Source organism: Atractosteus spatula, chromosome 15 (assembly GCF_055471065.1).
Source record: "Atractosteus spatula isolate fAtrSpa1 chromosome 15, fAtrSpa1.hap1, whole genome shotgun sequence".
NCBI lineage: Eukaryota > Metazoa > Chordata > Actinopteri > Semionotiformes > Lepisosteidae > Atractosteus > Atractosteus spatula.
In genome coordinates, this window is record NC_142720.1 from 6,715,727 (window position 1) to 6,736,293 (window position 20,567).

The window sequence follows — 20,567 nt, forward strand, 5'->3', positions numbered from 1 at the left end:
AATAGAATGCAGTATACAATAAATTGTTGAATGCTGTCATCTTAAATTGATATCTTTAAAAAATAAGACAAACAAAAGAGTGGCATAAATAAATAAGACGTTTTCAGTGAACATTATTTTACTCATGGATTATCATTTTTTACCTCTACCACGGCAGCTGCTGTCTGATGCACATATACTGTATGAGAATGGGAAATGCTAATGCTGTCTGGCATTTTTTCTTTTCTCCTGGGAAATTGGGTTTTTAATGGCTGCTCCCCAAGAAAGAATCTATTTCGGGTTATTGATCGTTTCAGAATAATCACTTTTTCAACGGTCATGGAAGGGAGACCTGTGAAAGGACCTATTTTCAAAGCCAAAAAGCCCCATATTTAGAGCTTTGAGGATATGAACAGTAAGAAGTGTTTAATGAAAACTCCAAACCTGCATAAGGATGTACTGTAGTTTTTGCAGTATTGTAAGGAAAAAATATATATATTCCAAACATAATTCCATAGTTTTCTCATCAAGAGAAAGAAACAAGAATAACTAGAAAAGGGTATATTATTAAGAAAAATATTAATATTAATAAAATCATGAGGAATAATTCAAATATTGCCAATTTCACTATCACTGTTGCTACTACTATTTTAATGTTGCTACAGCTACTAGCACTACTGCCATAACTAACAGTAATACTGTACATTGTTCTTTTGAATTATTATTTTATTACGAGTCCACAAATAGAACAGCCAGAGACTGAGATCACAAAGAACCAGGGTATAAACCTGTTAATAATTCAAAGACGTCCGTGTCAAATCAAATATTAATTTTGTTAAAAAAGGAATGTAATATTAATTGAGATCACTGTGTTGCAGCTCCAACTAACTTTAATCTTATTCGGAAGGAAGAAGTCCTCCACTGCTCTCAAAAGTCGATGAAGCAAAATAAGAGAGACAACTCTGAGAAGCACAACAACAGCTGTTAGCAAGGAGCAAACACATTCCTAAAGCTGGCAAGGATTTTGCAAGTATAGTAAAAGCTTTAAAATATTTTTTAAATCCATTTCTACCAAGTATTTATTCCTTAAACAACCTATTACAAGCATCTACTATATGAGGTCTAACTATTTTCCTTTCTTGCTAGTAGTTGATTGCAATTCAAATTCTTTAATTTGGGTAGTGCAAAATTCATGTGGTAGAGAGAGGCAGGAATGTGACAGATATACAATTTTCAAAACGTGTAATTTGTGGTTGTTTTGCAGTACCTGTTTCACTCAAACAGTGAGTGACAGCAAAGACAGTGTTTGCAATCTAAAATATTCATATTATTTTATTGAAAACACTTTTCAGTTTTGCCATTTTCATAGTACTACAAAAGAGCCCTTCACTTACAGGACTCACACAGCACTTTGCATGTTAACTCATGTTATCTCATGTGGAGCTACCACCTGGCCCCATAATTCCCTGACACTTTGGGTCAATTGCGATGAACTGAAAGAAACACCTATCAGGGGGATGATCCCCTAGTTAAGACATAACTCTGTACTTAATCTGCAAGTTTGTTACAATTGACCCTTTGAGACACAACCAGATTTTAAAGTTGTCCTCAACGGAAATGTAAACTGAGAAATAAACTTTTACTAAATTGCTATTTCTACTTAATTAGCACATAGGGCCTGATGATACAAATGTCCTCTGTGAATGCAAAAAATTAAAAAAATATCTGGAGTAATTTTTATTTTACACTTTGGTATCTTTTTTTTTAAAAGATGCAACTTGGCCTTGAATACAGTATAATCCTAATTTGCATTAACTACCAACCTAATGTGCTCATTTGTAAATGTGCGCAGCTGATTTCTTATTAATCAGTGTGAATGTAGATGGAAGGTTATAAATAAGGGTGGCTGCAAAGATGGGTAGACCAAATGAAAATGAAGTTAAATGAAGTGAATGAATTTTTTTTTAAATTGATATGACTATTATTTAGTCAAACACTGCACTGTAATTAATATAATTTAGTAAAGATCACCTTTTTAATTTATTCCAGTTTCAGAACAACTTTAAAATCCTGTCTTGTCCAGGGATTATGGGGCTTGGTGGCAGTCCAAGTTTTGCTGGTAACATGACTCTTAATTAGATCTACAATGGTGAATACAGTCTGGGGCAGCAGAGAGACTCCCTGACAGGCAATAAGGCTGGTATCTTCATAACAGATCGTTGTCATCAAACAGAATGAAGCAACAATTCCTTCAGATAATGCTGCATGAGGCATACTGTTGAAATGTTTTCATCATATCACATTTCTGTCCCAGGTCCCCCCATAGCGATGCAAACATTCATGGCCAGGATGCTACAGTGGACAGGAGCCTGTAAAAGTTATCATTCTAATCTTCTGCCAAAAGTTTGTGTGTGAAAAGGCACTTAAAGATGAAGCTTTAGCTTAATTCAAGCTCACCTCAGCGGTTATTTGGAACTCCTTTCAGAGCTCGTTTTTTGACAGCTGTGATGGAGTTCATTTTGGGGATGTGTGCTGGCTTAACAGAAGGAGCTAGGCTGGCCTGAATAGCAGAGAGACTGAGGCAGCGGGTACAACCAGAAAGGTGACCTGAGCAGCTTGCAGAGAGGCAGGAAGAGGACAGCAGGCGGATCGGTGTAGACAGTCCCTGCACGGGAGATGAATTGAGCAGGAGTAGAGGTGACCCATGCTGCTGGAAGGCACCTGGAGACATTTGGAAAAGACAGGAAGAAATAAAGTAATGTTAGCTATTGATAGTCTTTTTAATCTGAGATGATTTCACCAGGGAAATAAACAAGTGTCAGGTAAACCAAGACGAGTAATGTGTCTTTGGAGAGCAGGTTGATTGGATAATGACTTTTGGGGCTGGTGACTGAGCTGTAGTCATAATTATGCTGGTCAGACTGGGTACACAGAGGAGGTTCTGAATTTGTGGGGCAAGACGTGCAACAAAGCTCACTCTTGTCTTGAGGTAGCAACTGAATTGTGACTAGCAGAAGTACATGAGAGTAGGAAGTAGCTCAATGGTGCTTACAATCAGTGTGGCAAGATGATCTGCCAAAGCATAGCCATATAATTTAATAGCACATATTTATTAGAGACTGTCTTAGTTTGAACTCATGTACTAAGAGCTGTTTTTACTTTTGGTTTTTATTCATCTGTGTCCATATTTCTTGGATATGCATATGTATTCGGTTTGATTACCAGAATTTCCTTTGCAATAAAAGATAATGATGGTCATGATCAGATTTATTTTAAAATACAAATAGCCTACCATTACCTTTAGAACAGTGTCCTGCTCTCATTTGCAAAGAGAGTGTAACACAGGTACGGACAGCAGGAAAAATGCAAAACCGAATATCATATCACAATGCTACAAAAGCAAAAAGCCAAGAAACATTTTTCTCCTGCATGGTACCATACATTAAGATAAGATAAGATCACTTTATTAGCCATCTACAATTTCTTGTATTAGGAATTTGTCTTTTCGCATACCCCAGATTGCTCTCCATGAGACATACAGACAGGGAGAGAGAAGCTAGAGATGTTGATTTTACCTCTGGTCCACTGTGTGTTTCTGAGGGCCGTGCTATACATTTTTGTATTTCACTAGTGTGCTCTTAGTCATTTGCAAATACAGTATTACTGAGATGGTCCCAAGACAAAGTGTCCAGAGTTATTCTGAAAATCATGGCATGAGCAACACGATCAAGGGCAGAAAAATGTCAATATTCCTTAGTTCCCTGTTTTAAACAAAACAGAATTAAAGTCAATATATTACACTACATGTGCACGTTGTTGCTGTTTTTTTTCTCCCTCTGGCAGCTTTCAGAAACACATTCCACCCTGTCAGGTTGCAGGAGGGATTTACAGCTATTTTAGACCAAGTGTCTAAGTCACATAGTATAAGGTCGGGTTAGTGACTGCCACCCAGGCTGATTATGAGTCAGCAATCTAAAAGAATCTGCCCATCTGTTGGATTAATTTACTAAAGTAAAAGAAAAGAGCTGGAAGGCCATGTGTGACTCAGTGACTCATTATGTGATTTGCATTTATTCTCCTGGAGTGTCATAATATATCGTGGGCCAAAATAAACCTTTTTTTATGTATCTTATAGAACATCTTAGGATGACGCTACCTCTGGATTTTAATTTGTTTTCTAAAGTTGCTCTTAAAGGTATTGTTGTCTTTTAAAAAACTAAGGCTTTGCATAGCTTTTAACTGCCATTGACCAGTCCTGTGGTTTCGTACTCTTTTCAACAAGATTGTGAAATAGCATGACTGAGTGCATGAATTCAGATCAGGGCAGCACATAGCAGCTGCGGGTGCACGCCAGAGACCTCATGGTCTCACTGTGTAAGTGTGGCTTAAAACATAAATACGATGGTCTTCAGTGGTGGGAAATGAAAGCTCACTTTGCTGGTGAAAGTGCTTTGTATGGAAAGAACCCACAAATCATTTTCTTTTTAACATCGGAGTTCAGAATTCTTCCTTATTTGGGGCAACAAAGTGGAGTGGTGTAGACAGAACAGCGTCCAGTGATTTTACTACGGGTTCTGACGGGTGGTTTTCCTGTCCAGGTTGTTACAGGAGATGCTACTGATTGACAGGGGATTGAGTGTAAATGTGATTTTCATTGAATATGAGGTTAAACAAAAAGAAAATGTATAGAATTTTTTGTAAAACGTGTTATACTCATCTAAATGCAAGCTTTTAGCAAGTGGTCTTCAAAGCCATGGGCATACAGTATTTAAAGGCTTGTAGTGAAGATATACAGTACAAATGTGGTTTCATGTCAACTTTGTCCATCTTTTATTGATCAGCACGCAAAGGGCTTAAGTCCAGTGAATAATTGAATTCGGGTAGTAATTTAATTTTGAAGTGAGAATTTTCAAATCATTACTGCTCAGAAATCAATACCTTCACTACCATTGATGATAACAGTGCTCTTATTCAAAGCATGTCAGTTTGTTTGTCCTTCCAGCTTGCTATTTTCACAAACCTGGTACAGTACATCTTTTGTAGCAATTATCCTCAAGTGCCCATGAAAATAAACCAGGCAAATTAATATTGCAGAGAAAATAATATATGCTTAAAAGCTTGTGAGCTGTCTGGAAAATGACTGTGCTGTATCCACGTATATTGAATTAATGTGTTAGTATTATTATGGCCAACTGTCAAAAGTCCTGTCCACTTCTCACAACTTGACACGTCACTTATTTGGCCAAATAGGAAAGCCATTTATAAATTAGGTTGAAAAGTTCAGGACTCTCACACACTGTAATATGTGGCACTCTACCTGAAAGAAACATTGTGTGTATAATTTCTGTGGGGGAGCCAGAGCCCATCCTGGCACGCAATGGGTACAAGGCAGGGTATGCCCTGGATGAACCAGTCCATCACAGTGCAGACACAGACACAAACACACACACTCACACCAGGGCCAATTTTCCCAGAAGCCAATGAAACTACTATGGGGTCTTTAGACCGTGGAAGGAAACTAGAGCACCCGGAGGAAACCCACATGAACATGGGGAGAACATGCTAACTCCACTTCAGTTCGAACCCAGAGCCCCAGCACTGAGAGGCAGCAATGCTAAACACTGTGCCACCGCGCCACCCTCCAGATTGTATTTGTTATATAAGATAGATTTCTGTTTCTCAAACACAATGTCTTCAGCTGGGGGGAAGAGCTTGAGGTTACAGCATTGCATTGCTGCTGTACTCTAAAGGTTTGGCTCAATGATGAAAATAAAAATACATCAGTCATTATAGAACCTTTGTATATTGGTATCATTGCATCTATTGAATGTTATCATTACCTTCTTGGGTCAATGTTTTTCATTAGCTCTAAGTTCACTCGGTGAGTGGACCAATTCAGAGGAGTGGCCAGAAAGGTTTTCTCCTGATCTGTATGGAAGGCTTAAGGTGCTCATTCATCCTGATAGCCGGCAAAAGAAAGCAGACACATGAAAGGAACTTTTCCCTTTTTATCGATTCATTCTTTGTTTTTCAAAACAGAGCTTTTGGCATTCTGAAAACAAAATATACTTAACAGGTCACAATTTGGAGAGATTAATACCCAGAGAAACACTCTCTGGTTCTTAATGACTTAGTTTCCTAAGTGTCTCTTCTGGGATCATATTACTGCCATCATTATCATGCTGGCAGTAATATGAATAGCTTTTCATCAGTCGAGCTGTAAAGTAATCAAAGAAATAGCAGGACTGCCTGGTTTGGAGCCTGTCAGCAGCATTGAGATTGTTCATTCATCTGGGCGACAAGCAATCCCAGAAAACACATACAGTAGGTACTGTACACACGATACCTTATACATGACACATTATACAAACATGGACTGGGATTAAGTAGCCAGTGACACAACCCCATGCCGATAGCCAAAGATGCAGTATGAATTACTGGCTTACAGTGAATGAATTTCCATCTTCAAAGCTGTGACTGCACGTTCAGTGTACAAACAGAAGGACATCTGGATATGAATGCATCTGTTGGCTTAATGCTACAGTATGTTCTTCTTGCTCAGTGTACACACACAACAGTTTTGTTTATCAGAGCATGAGACAATTTCTTCTGTACATTAGGTGAAAATAAAATTGCAGTCCGTTTCAGGCTAGTTGAATGTTTAGAACAAATGTTGAAATTCAATTATTGTCAGACTTAATGTCTTTTAACTTGCTCATTCACTGCACTTCAAGGTATTTACTTTAGGATTACACTGTAAATTGCATTAGTCAATGGACCTCCCAGTTCCTATATTTAATTTTGTTGTTAATTAGTATTTCCTATTTTCTGTGCTATACTGAATATACAATACTTTGTTTGCTAAACCTTCTACAAGTGCCATTGGAAAATTCTGTGTCAGGGGGCATACTTCACTGTGTCCGACTGTTCACAAAATGCAATAGCTTCAATAGGAACCAAAAACTGCATATATATCAATAATTAGAAAGAGATCTAAATGAACAGAGCAACTGTTATCACTGATTTATTTCTGCACTATGCATGTCTTTCCTGCTGTTCTTGTTGTTTGTACTGATCTCAGGATTCTGCTGAAGGGTCCCCAAGGGTGCGTATGTGCAATATCTCAGGCAAATGGATAACTGAGTGAGTCACGTGTCACATTGCAACATCCCTTCCTCTCCAGCGATGCATGGCTGGACTGCTCCTCATGACTGCTCTGGTTCCCTCACAGGGACTCTGCAACGAGAATGACTTGCATTGATATTGACAAGACCTTAATGGAGGGGTCAGTCCAAAAGCACCAGCACTAATTCTGAGAGACACTGCTCTCACCCTCTAACCCCCCCAGCTGTTTTAGATAAGAACTGCCTGAACATTCAACAGCTGAATATTCAACAGTGTATATTTACATTTTAAATAGTTGCGTAACAGCATATGACTCACAGAGGTGACCATACAACTCATGAATAACAAAGGCCATTTTTTGCACTGAAAAACTAAAAATAATGTCTGGCTATTTCATGAATTATTGAGTGAGGTTCTTTCGAACACTTATTGCTGATGTTTTTCTGTCCGTGTTGCTGATGTACTGATAAACTGCATGTTCTATAAGTCTCTGTTTACTAAACTGACTATTTCAAATGTGAGAGAACTCCAGAGATACCTAAACATACACATTCTTGGATGTTTAGATTTACTACTGTGTGTGACATACTATTTCAAATATTGTCTTTGTTGTGTGTGCAGTGTGGTAGATTTTCTGTTCTGGTGCTGAAAGTCAACAATCATTTAAGACCAGTGTAAATAAATAACCCTTTTTCCCCTTTTTCCTCAACTTTATCACATCACATTTTAGAGTAAATGATATATAATAAATGTATTGAAAAATTATACCTGTGCCCAGGCTTTCAAAGGACTGGTATAATTTCAAATGAGACACAAAAACCAGAGGAGGAAGTGTGGGAAGACCATACTCAGTCAAAATAACCCCCCCAAATGGATGCCGAGCAATAAGGATAAGAGGATACCCCAAAAGTGTATTAAAATATAAGAGATTCCTTCTGCATGGTGGATACCCCAAAACGGAAATAAATGTTCTCAAAACAATCAAATGTCCTTTTTCGAAATTCTGAAATAGGTCTCTGTAGTGCAAAAATTACCTGTAGATTTCTGTAGTTTGGCTTGCAAGGGGGAAACCCACTCATGGTGCAATTTCTTTGTGGGATGTAGGGTAAGAGAGAGAGTTCTAAGAGAGAGTTATTGGAGTCTTATTTTTACTGTTTGGGGGCCCAACGTTTCTACTGTACCATCCCTCAGAAGGTTGCCTTGCCAATCTCACAAGTATGGTCTGGTCTTTTTCCTGTGCTTCTAAATCTGTCTGGTCACCTGACCTCTGGCTTTTGTCCCTGCCTCCTTTGATAAGGAGCAGCTGTAGGTGGGCCTCATGCCTCAGTTGATAAGATAAGGAACACCTGGAGGGATACAATCAACTGACAACAAGTACACCTTGTCTTGCCTAGGTAAGATAAGAAATACTGATAGGTGCTGTTAATATCCTCATATCTCATCACACACAACAATGTATAATAAGTGGAAATTAAAGCACAATTAAACAGATGCTTCAGAAAAAGGCAATTTTTGTACCATTTGTACTTTGTACCATAAACTTGTGATCCACTGAGAAGAGAAAGCACATCTATGCACCATATTTTGTGTATAATCTATATCAATGTCTACTATATATGAAGGAACAAGTAATAGGTTTATTCCATGCTGAAAAGAGAAGAAAAAAAAAGTTTCAGCCGTGGAACCTTCTTCGCCTGAGGAAGGCTCCAAGGCCGAAACGCTGTTTCTTTTCTTCTCTTTTCAGCATGGAATAAACCTATTACTTGTTCCTTCATACATAGTCCATGCATGCTGACGCAACCACCCACCTGAACTACTGTATATGAATATATATATACAGTACATACTATAGGATCATCATTAATTTGGATAGGAAAATAATCATGTTTCATTCATTTTCATGGATATCTTTACTCGGGCAGATAGAGTACATGTCAGCAGGGTTTTTAAAATATTTTTAAAATGTATTTTTCAGTGTTTGAGGTAAAATCAAGACAAACTCTTAACTATAGAATTATCACTTAAGAACTGTGAACCACACTCTAGTCGTCTACAAGGATAACAGACTTTTCTTGTTCAGAGACTAGGACTCTGTATATAGGTTTAATCACCAGGCTATGAAGAAGTCGTCCAGGTACATTCAAAAACTTGATCAGTTGGTAACATTGTTGGTAACTCACAGCCCCCTGAACCTTAAACAAAATGAAAAGAAAATACCAGAATGAAACTGATATGAAAATGAATATCTTGTCACCATATCATCAGTTTCCTCAGCCTACTGTAGGTTTTAAAGTTATTCAAGCCGAAATACTGTACCACCCCCTCCCCTCTTCTGGTTGTATAATGACACCTGAGCCTAAGGGAGTTTTACAAATCCCCCTGGAGAATAATGAATGAGTTGACAGGTCTATGGCGAGGAAAGCGAGTGTGATCAATGTAGTGAAAAGCTACTTGTGAAGTTCAGCGACTTATGTAACATCCATCCATTCTGAGAAACCGCTAATGCCTGATAAGGCTCACAGCAGTGTGGAGCCCATCCTAGAGCACAGGGCACAAGGCAGGACTACATCCTGTGCATTGAAGGGCACAGTCACACATACAGACACCAGTTAATCTAGGCGGCTTGTCTTTGGAAGGTGACAAAAAATGATGCGCCTGGAGAAAACCCAACCGAGTTTGGGTGGACTTGCAAACTCCACACAGAAGGATCAAGCCTTGGACTCAGGAATAGTGATGCAACAGCACTACACAGCGTGCTACCATGCTACCCTGCCTTGTGCAACATGTCTGTACAACAGTATGTGTCTATTAAGCAGCCAATTCTCCCAGTCCCATAAGACAATGGTTTCAAATACATTTTGTTTTTATAGTGGAGATGCCAGTATGTAAATGTACCAGACGATTCTGAAGGTTTTCAGGTATTGTTTATGTGTACATTTTATGCAAATACATGTCAAACAAGCCAACAACTGAAGCATCTTTAAAGACAACGGGGAATTTGTTCAGTAACTCAACTGAAATCTCAGTGTCTGAACTGAATTACGCTTTACTGCATGAAACTATGATTTATGTGGGTGGATTAAACATTTTTTTACATATTCATAGTACATATGCGTTGTTACAGTCCAAAATATTTAGACAGTATTGTCTGTGAACTGTATTCCTACATGTGTAGTAAAAACAATGCATTATTATTCTTAATGTTATGTACCAAAGACTTTGACACCTACATGAAGTATGTTTCACACTTTAAAAATGTCCAGAAGAGGCTTATGGAACTGAAAAAGTTACAGTACCATCTTATTTTGACAACAGAGAAATATGAACGCTGTTGGCCTGGTGTGTTTGGGCTCAAGAACACTGGGACAAACTTTACAACATGTATTGTTTAGTAGGAGGGCATGTTATTGCAAAAAGTAATATATCTGTATAATAGCAACCATTGGTGGAAAAAGATCTGTTTTTTAATGTATATACCATTATCCTTCTTTATTGATCCTATAGAACAGAGTAAAAGGTTTTAGCACAACATAAATTATTTTAGTTTCCGGTAGCTGGAGCCAGTAAGTCTCTTTTTTTACGGTACTTAGAGGGATGAATTACGAAAATGATCATGGCAGGAGCTCTGCAATTCCTTGCTGCTGCAGCAAAGAAAATTGGAAAGATAAGAGTTCATGAACTTCCAGCTACAGAATAGCTATGGAGAGCAAAAAAAAAAATCTTCATGTCCTGCAGTATAATTCATTCTTGCCAGGGCTGGACTTTTTTTCCCCCCACTTGTTTTTTTATCTCATTTATTGGAGGTACAAATCCCTTTAATTAAGGAAACCGTTTCCCAGTACTTTTAATTCCTCTGGTGAATCACATATCATTTGAATAGGTTCTGAAACAAGAGGTGTTTTTTTTTTACAGAGGACTGCTGTTTGATTTTTAGAATCAGAGAGAAATTCAACCCAACCAATATCTAGATTTACGTCTACCAATATCTAGTCATCTATTAGTGTGGATAGACAGATGACACCCCCACCCCCACCAGCATTGTGAATGAGTGTGAGCTAATTAATATTCATTCCCAGATTTTTATAGTGAGTGCATGCAAAAAAGGTGTTGAGATGGTGTAGAAATAAGCAAGCTAAGAGGCTCCTGAAATAAAACATTAGTCTTTTTAGCAAGGGGCAGGAGTGGTTTCATTTCTGTCAAAAAAGTCTTGCAGCTCTCATTTTCAGCAAAATAATAAGAGGCCATTACCAAAGATTAATACATTCAATTATTCAATTCACTGTTCTTCACTCGACAGCTCTATTTCCCTGAACATAAAAAGCTTTAATCATCAAAGACAGAAAATCATGAGAAAATAAGTCTGAGTGCCCCCTCTGGATATGATGTATGTGCCAATGTGCTCCGTAAATTTAGAATGAAAAATCCCAAAATGTAGAAAACTAATTTTTTTATTGAAGCTTCATATTTAGACTGGGCAACAAAATAACACATTGCTATAGACTGAAAAACCTGTATATAAGCTGAGCAGACACTGGAAATTGGTTTCAGTGTGTTACTGGGTTTGCTAATGAAGTTATATACACTTGTTTGGAAGCAGCATACTCATCTGTCTTTATTTTTACGTTGTAACCTGCCAGTTTGCTCTGAGCAATTTGCAGTGTTTTACAGCCTTAATCATGGTCTTATCATTCCCAGAGCACTTCAGCTTTAGGCACTGATCTAGTATAACAGCATGACCTTTTGTTTCCGGAATGGCCATGAGGCAAGAGTCAAGCACAAGTCCTTAACAGCTACATAGGGTGGCAACATATCTTCCTTAACGCCACCAACTTAGCCAACTGCTATACTGTCTTTTTCAAATGCCAAAACCTTTCCATCAAGAGTGCTTTTAATTCTGTCAAATCCCAGGTGTTGAGATAAATATTGAGTAAGGGCTGAGCTGGGAATTGTCCAGTGTTGACTGCATGGCTGAAACAGCCAAATCTCAATGTACAGTAAGTCAAATGACAGACATTCCTAATACAGGTAGCTGACAAAAAAAAGGAAACATTAATTTAAAGTCACTTGAAGTCACTTGTTTGAAGATGAGAACATGGTGGAGGATGATTCATTTGACCATATCAGATTTCTCCACGGTAGCTGTGCTCTTCACACCAATGAACTTGCCAACATGTTTTCCCAGGTGTGACGAGCAGTTTGTACACTGCAGCCCAACAATGGGATCCCACTCCGTGGAGTTCTCAGCGGACTGGTTTTAGTGAAACTTGCTGGTCGTGCCCCAGCTTGAGATTTGCAGGCAACTGATTGGCAGTTGCTCTTGCACTTCAAATTAAGTCATTCATTCATGATATTGGAGTATACACCTCCACCCTTTGCTGATGAAGTCTGAGTTCCATTCTGACATTAATCTCTTGTGGACACTGTTGCTCATGAAACAGCAGCAAGGTGAACTGTCTTGGTCACTGAAGCTCCTGCCATGCTAGCCATAATTATAGGCAACCAGGGGTCCAGAATTTTTATACATGCGTGCTGGGAACAATTTGCTTGATTAACACATTAGTGACACCTGCCAAGGAACCCCCTGCTTTCAATATATTTCCTGTTCCTCTTTTACCCAGGTGCTTCCATTTTTTCCTTCTATTTGCATGTACTGCAGTACGCACTTGGGTAGAGTGTGCTAATATCTGAGGAAATATTACTGTGAATAATCACTTAGGAGTGCTTACTTTATAGGTGAGTGTTCAGTGAATTCCACATGGATAAAGAGGGAATACAGGAAAGATATTTTAAAGGAATATAAAACAGAATGTAGCTTTTAAATGACTTTATCTTGTGTATAGCCAGGAAACACCTACGGAAAACTGATTCTCTGTCATTGTCACCTGAGGAATTTGAAAGGAATTCTCAGTTCTTGGGTCAATCAATAATGACTTAGGAAACTTCTGCAGGTCAGGTTGTATTAACCTTTGCTGAATTGATTCAGCATTCTGGGGTGGTGTATGTCATAGAATCTTTCATGTCCAAGGGTGAGATGGAATTTCAGTTTACAGGTACAGCCAAAGATTGTTTTGAATGGTACAGCAACTGCTATTAAAGCACTAGAGAATTTCTCTCCCACTGTACATTCTAACCTGGTGAGGTGGGGACTTCAATCTGCTGAACAAATACTGCTGCTCAGGACCTTCTGATATCAGGTCACGTTCAGGAGCTTATCAAACTCCACTTTGCTTAACCTTTGGTGTGGTAAGACAGAATGAAAGCTCCAGGGAATGAGATATACATTGCCACTTTTGTCACAGCATTTCTGCAAGAAAGCAACAAAACAGAAAGCCTGCTTTACTGGTCTCAGTGGAATGCTGATGGATAAGAATTTCTTTGTTAAACCCCCTTGTCTCTGCACATTGTGATTTTAACTTGTTGGCCTAAATACTTCCTATCAGCATTGAAAGTCTTTGCCTTGAGTGGGTTGCATGGTATAATTTAGATGGAAGCAACCGCTGAGAGTTGAAAGAACTTGACCAGAAAAGTCTACCTGAGTCAATGGAAAAGGAAACGACAAGGAAATATAACTAGAGGATACTAGTGGAAACAAAGGTGAAGTGTATTGAAACAGAAGGCATTTCTTCATGTTGTGGGAGTCTGGAACATGATACTCAGCCATGTTGTGGAAACCTATAGCTTAATTTCTCTTAAGGAATAAGGGACCTTATTCCTTAATCCTGGACCTAAGGCCTCAGATCAATTGTCAAACTTTCTATTGTTATGCGTTCTATCACAGCTTGTCTGGAAAGCAAGGCATGAAGTGCATACAGTATTTAGATAATAACAAGCACTGTAGCCTGGCCATATTTGAGACATGTGCGCAACTTGAAACTGAGGAAACTGTTGTATTAAAAGTGATATACAATACGTATAAGTTTAGACTGAAAATACATTCCTGTTGTCTGTGTGTCTCTACATTTTCTTTTTAATGGATATTAAAATCTACTTTGATACAGTATTTTAACTATAAGTTTTGATATATATATTTAGAGATCTGTACTTTTACCAAAATGGCAGAAATAGTTGCCATTTGGTATTAATAGCCAGCACGAGACAGATAAACTCAATAATATACCGTATTTTGGGGACTGTGGTTAATGGTATTATTGACGCAAGAATCTTGTCAATCTCTTTATTGAATGATCCAAAGTTGGTGCTGAACACTCTCAACAAAGAAAGCAAAAGAAAAGGCCCAGTTACAAGCACTTGAAAGGCTCTGTGTGGTTTTCAGGCTTAATGACGATGACCTTTTGGAGAAAAACACATGTCATTCAACTTGCCAAGCAGTCACTCTTGTGGGAAGATGACATTAAGAAACAAAAAAACGTCTGTGAAATCTGAGTCATCAAAAAGCAGTCATGAACACATGAATTGTTGTGTTTCTGTACTGTGTACAGTATGCTTGTGTATATTTATGTATACAGTATGTCATATACTGTACATAAATAATTACAAGAAACTAAAAAAAAATCAGTTTTGTGAGAAGGAGCCCCTTACTTTCTAAAAATTAGACCAATTTTCATATGACTTAAATGTTAAGTCTGTCTCTTGAAGAGTTTCATCTGAATATTTCTAAGACAAATAGTTGGGTTATTTAATAAAAAGGCATTCGATAACAAAAATGCTTGTCGGTTTGGTAAATATGAACCCATTACTTCAACAAACAAGACAAATTTCGGTATGACTTGACAAAAGTTGTTTCATTCACGCACTTTAAGACAAGCAGATGGACTGCATAATTAAGGTGCATAATTATATCTGACCACTATGAATTATATTGAACTGCAGGAAGGTTCACCTTATTTTTTCTCTTTTGGTACTTATTGTAGAAATTATAAATGACTCCTTCCCTGCTGAACATAAATTGACTTAAATATGTGCAGACCGGTCTTAAGTGTCACAGTAAGAATATTTAATCAGCATCACAGGGCACCTCTTCCTGGCTTTCTGCCTCACTGTCATGCGGTGACATGGCCCAATGGTGCCCCTTCATTTTATTAGCTTTGGCTTTGACTTCGAGGGATGTCAGATCCTAACTCCTATTTCAGTAGTTTGGCCAAATTCTAATTAATGCAAAGGAATTAGGGAGTTCATAGGGTCAGCATATTTAATTTTGGCTTTACTTGCCCGACTGAGGAAATGGCATCTTGATTGTAAGGTCATGCCCCTCACAGAGATCAAAGCAACCCCAAAGCACTGTAGTTCTTCAATGGCTTGTGGTGTTTTGCTTTTGGTGTACACGTTTTGGTTGATTGGGCAGTTCACATATGCAAGGCTCATGAGAAACATTAGCCTAGGGTTTGGCTGGCTAAGACTGGGATTACATAAAGGACTGCAAAAGGCACTGTGCTGACCCCAGAAGGGGAAGGAGTACAGACTTGGAGGTTGGCTTAATTAGCCAGATACAAAATCAGTATAGGAAACGATTTCTGGGCAAGATTAGCAGAGCAACCACTTGCTGATGCTGGTTGGTTAATGGAAAGACGGAGAAGAATTAACGAAGAAGGTTAACAGAGAGAATGGCTGACTGAGAAAAGTAAAGGCAGAAAGGTAGAGGGCTGATAGTGGAACAAGCCTTGAGATACTAAATGGAAGTACCTTGGCCTATCAAATGCATTTGCTATTACTGAATAAGTGAGGATGGATTATAGGTGGAGATCCAAAACATAGTGGCTAAAGGGAAAGTAGATGAACTCTCAGTCCCACACACACCCTTCCACCATGGAGTCTGAAGAACTTGATAAGCTCCATGGTGGAGGGGTGTGTGTGGGACCGAGAGCTTGGAGCTGACACAGCACCAGTTGGACACCAGTGGAGAGGGGGTGGGGGGAACCTGGGCCTCATCAGTGCCACTCCAGGGCTGCAAGAGATGGGGGTGGTGAGGGATGAGAAGAAGGACTGCAGGCTTAGCATAGATTGACACTGTCCACTGGTACCTACAGGCTGGAATTAGTGCCACTGGCTGACCAAGTTCCTACATGAACATCAGGAAAGTAGGACTGGGAAAGGAAAAGGGACAAACAACAGATAGGCTGAAGGTGCAGTTGGGTGGACACCTGATGTTGTAACAGAGCAGAAAGTAAAAACAGAAGGTGGGGGGAGCAGATAAAGTGGGGACTGCAGAGAAATAGAGAGAAGGGAGAGATGTGGGGGAACAAGAAGTGGTAACTGGGGTGCAGTTGTTTCAGAATTGCAGGGAGAGGTGACTACATCAGAAGGAGCCATCAGAGAAGAGGAGACATCATGGCGACTGTGAGAAGCTGGTTGTTTTTTGCAGAGTGTGGAGAAAGAGAGGCCGAAGAGATTCTTGTTTTAGATACAACAAGAAGGTGAAGGGTGGTCATATTGTCGAGTCCAGCTGTGCTAGGAGAAGATGGGGTGGGAGCCAAGCAAGGGGCCTCTGGGATCTGCAGGATTGACAGGGGGATGAAAGGTAAGGTCTTGAGACACAGAGTGAGAGAAACATCAGTCTCTGGCATGATTAAAACACAGAGTGTGAGAAAAGATGTGTACAAAGGGTGCTCAGGGACCAAGATAGTTATGCGTTAATGGGCAAGATTCAAAATTTGACCACCTCCCAGAATTCTGTTGACAAACTTCATTTCTATGTAAAAGAAAGCATGAGCATCTGTGAAAAACCATGCTATTTCTTGTTGCCTTCATTGCTTTATTACAATAGAGCCCTGCAGCAGTGAATAGAACTAGATTGCCAGTTTGAGTTTGATGCGGTTTGCTTAAAATGTCTTATTCAACGGTTGTTGAGAGAAAGAAACCATTCCTTCACTTTGAGGTTTAAAAGACGCCTCTCAGCATTTTCCCTGAAAATATATTTGAAAATCGTTCTTTCTTCTGTGCTTTTAAAGAGGTTGCCTCTCTTCAATTCCTTATTTTCCAGAAAAACAATCTCCAGTTCAATGAAACATAATATAGCATTTGTAAAGGAAACACTGCAATTCCTGTTGTTATACAGCTGCAATTCTAAAATATTGGAACACTAGACAGACATGTTTTTATTTTCTGTGCAGAGCGATAGTCCATTCATTAAATTCCCTTTCACTTTTGTCATTGGCCCATTTTGTCATTTCCATTGATCCACTACTTTATTATTTTCTATTCATATTTAAACTCTTGCACATCTACGCTGAGTTTATATTCTCCTTCACATACTGTACATAGTCTTGAGTATTTGTGTTGGATGAAATGGTATTCTGGATTTTGGATTGACAAAAATTGCTTGCTTTCTTAGCAAAGTCATTGTATTTCTGTTTCCAAAAAGTTTATTTAAATTAGTGATGCGTCTAAAAATATTCTTTTGTCTTAAGTTTCCAGCTCATTAACATGGCTGTTTTTGTTTTGTTGTTATTGATGTGCTTTGTTACAATAAATTGATAGCCCAAGTTTTTTTATTTACCCTTTAACTGTGTTATGCTCACACATAGATTATTTAGGGTGGGGGTGCTTACCATTAAATCATGTATAAACCAAATTTTCTTTTTACAGCAGTAAAAATGAAACCCATCAGGATTTGAGAGTCAATGTAGTTTTGCGCTGACTGCTATCCTTGAGAAAGGGCTTCCTTGAGGGCTATGTGGGCGACTAGATATGGTCACTTTTTGGCAAGACTGTTTTTTTCCCATCAGCCCTCACCCACCCCTAAGACAGAAGGAACCAGACTGACCTCCTTTGATTTTGAAGTGATTCATAAAGATGCTGGAATTATGCTGTGGGCTAATCCAGAAGCAAGCAAATGTTTTTTTTTTTTATTTTTTTATCCAGCTCCTTTTTTTTTTATAAAACCAGAACTGTGTGGAAATTTAATGACGAAAGAAATTCAGAAACCGATTATGAGGGAAAAATGTCCACCTGTGTTAACTGTAAGCAACATGTTTAAAAATTACAGGATCTGCAGGGATCAAAAGGGAATTGCGCCTTTCAGAGTCAATGGACTGCATTCCTGTGGAGCTGTGATTGTGTCCTTTGTCCTTTGCTCTTCTTTCTTGTATGGTTTACAGAAAGTAGAATTATCCTTTAGGCAATCAGTAGACACCAGAACAAATCTCTGCCGTTGTTTATAACAATACATGTTCCCAATGGACTAATCACATCAAAATTCTTTGTACAGTAAATTGTCACTCATGAGATTCTAAATGTTTCTATGTGTATATCTCCATATTTTTTTCTTTTTCTTTTTTGAGTCCTCTTCAGAATTCCAAATCTATTTGGAGACTTTTTGAGCATTTCTGGTGTCTGCTTCGTAGAACAGGACTAAGACCTCTTTTGTATTTTAATCGGCTGTCAGTTTCGAAGGAATGGTCCTTTATTGTTGTTGATTCTGGCTTTCCACATGTCACACTCTGCATTGCTACAACCATGGAGTGAAAATTACAAGTCCTCTGCACGCACAACACAATAGTGATTACACGTTTCTCCAGTTGTTAGTTTTCTACCATTTTGAAATTCTTGGTTTTTTCATTCCCAAGAAGGAAAAACTCACTTTTCTTGACACATTTTAGAAATACAGCTTTCCAGACACACAGATTTTAGATGGAATTGCAGTGTTACAGGGAAGTCTCCAAGTTCTAGCATGCATTCTCTCAGTACCAGGAAGAAGCTGGACATTTCTTTTCAATAAAGACAATGAAAATCTGCCAGACTGCCCATCTGTGCCCTCATTAATGTATCTGTACTGAACTTCCTAAAGCTAAGCGATATACTAGACTTTCCTACGCCTGATAATTATTGGAACTTCATTTAATAATGGAGCTATAGTTACATCTTTGCTTCAGGTTGAATTTGGTGATTATGTAAATCAGAGGCCAATGGAATTTCAAGAAGAAAAGGTACAACTGCATGAACTTTGTAATGTACAGTTTTAGAATACATTTACAGACTGTTGAGTTTAAAATACAGGCTTCACTGCATCTGTTGTGTAAAATGTTTGAGTTTGTACCCAATTCTGATGTTCAACATGTTTGTATTGAAAGTGCAAGGCCATCAATGCTTCCCTGAGATTTCATTTTGTGTGTGATCATAGTGAAAAAAAAACAAACTTTCAGCAGATTTGGCATAACAGCAGCAGCATACAGTATTTGCAAAACCCACAAAAATGAGGAGAAAGCTTTAATCGGGTCAATTAATGACAACTTTAACTGCTACAAAATTTCAATATAAGGAAAACACAGAATCTTAAAAAATGCATGTAATGAGACATTGATATTAAAAGTCCTTAGACCATTAATTCATTTAAAGCACAACAATGAAATGTTTAAATCAGTTATAAATGGAGTCATGCCCCCTATTTAGAAAGCAAAACAATTTGTGTCAAGTGGTTCGAAGAACAGTTTTAACAAGATTATCAAAATATTATGCTTCATTGTATGTAAAACAAAAATAAGTCAGTTTCTTCCTCATCTGCCGTCAGCGCTAGCAGGGCCTTTTCTAACAAAGCAACACCAGCAAAAGGGCAATTCAGATCTATTAGTATGCAGACTCACACAGGTGAGAAGGAGTGGGCAGCAGCTGAGTGCTTAACATTACAGAACATTACAATGCTTTTACACACATTTTCCTTTGCAGAAAATGTCAAATTTGTACAACTGTCTGGGAAACAAATGGCTTAATAGCTTTAACAGCACCGTATCATTAAGGATAATGGTTTTATAATTACACAGCACATTTCTTTTCAAAAGTAAGAAAAAAGTTTAACTTCTAGGTAGACATGTATGGCTGTGATACAGATATCCATCCATTTTCTACAAGATTTATCCAGTATGGGGTCACAGGGGAGCTGGGCCTTGTCCCAAAAAGTAACAGGCTCAAGGCAGCAAACACCCTTGATGGGACACCAGTCCATCACAAGGCACACATCTTCACACCAGACCAATATTCCCAGAAGTGAACTAACCGACTATTATGTATTTGGATTATGGGAGAAAACCCACTCAAACAGGGAGAGAACATACAAACTCCAAAGCAGATCAACCACTGAGCCACTGTGCCTCCCTGTGATACAGATATATTTTATTATTTGCTTGCCTGGTTGTTTTCCGTCTAGAAGTTGTTCTATAAATTTCAATATAATCTTCCTTCACCTAATTCATGGTTACTGTACAGATTTATTGCTGTTTTTTATTAAGGAGATTCTCACTATTGCACATTTCACTGCGGGTCTCCTTTGATTTAGTTCAAGACAGTCTTCAACAGTTGTGATTATTTTATTGCATTCACGAAAGTGCTGTAATTACAATCAGAAACATAAATCTCTTATAGGTTTATAGTGATTATATAAATGAAAGTCCCAGTTCTAAATGATAAATGCTGAATACCATAATGTACTGTAGGGCATGAAAAAGTTAACTTGGTTTGATATCTTCTGATCCAGGTTAAAAAATATCCTTATTATTTAATGTGGAGCGCGTGTG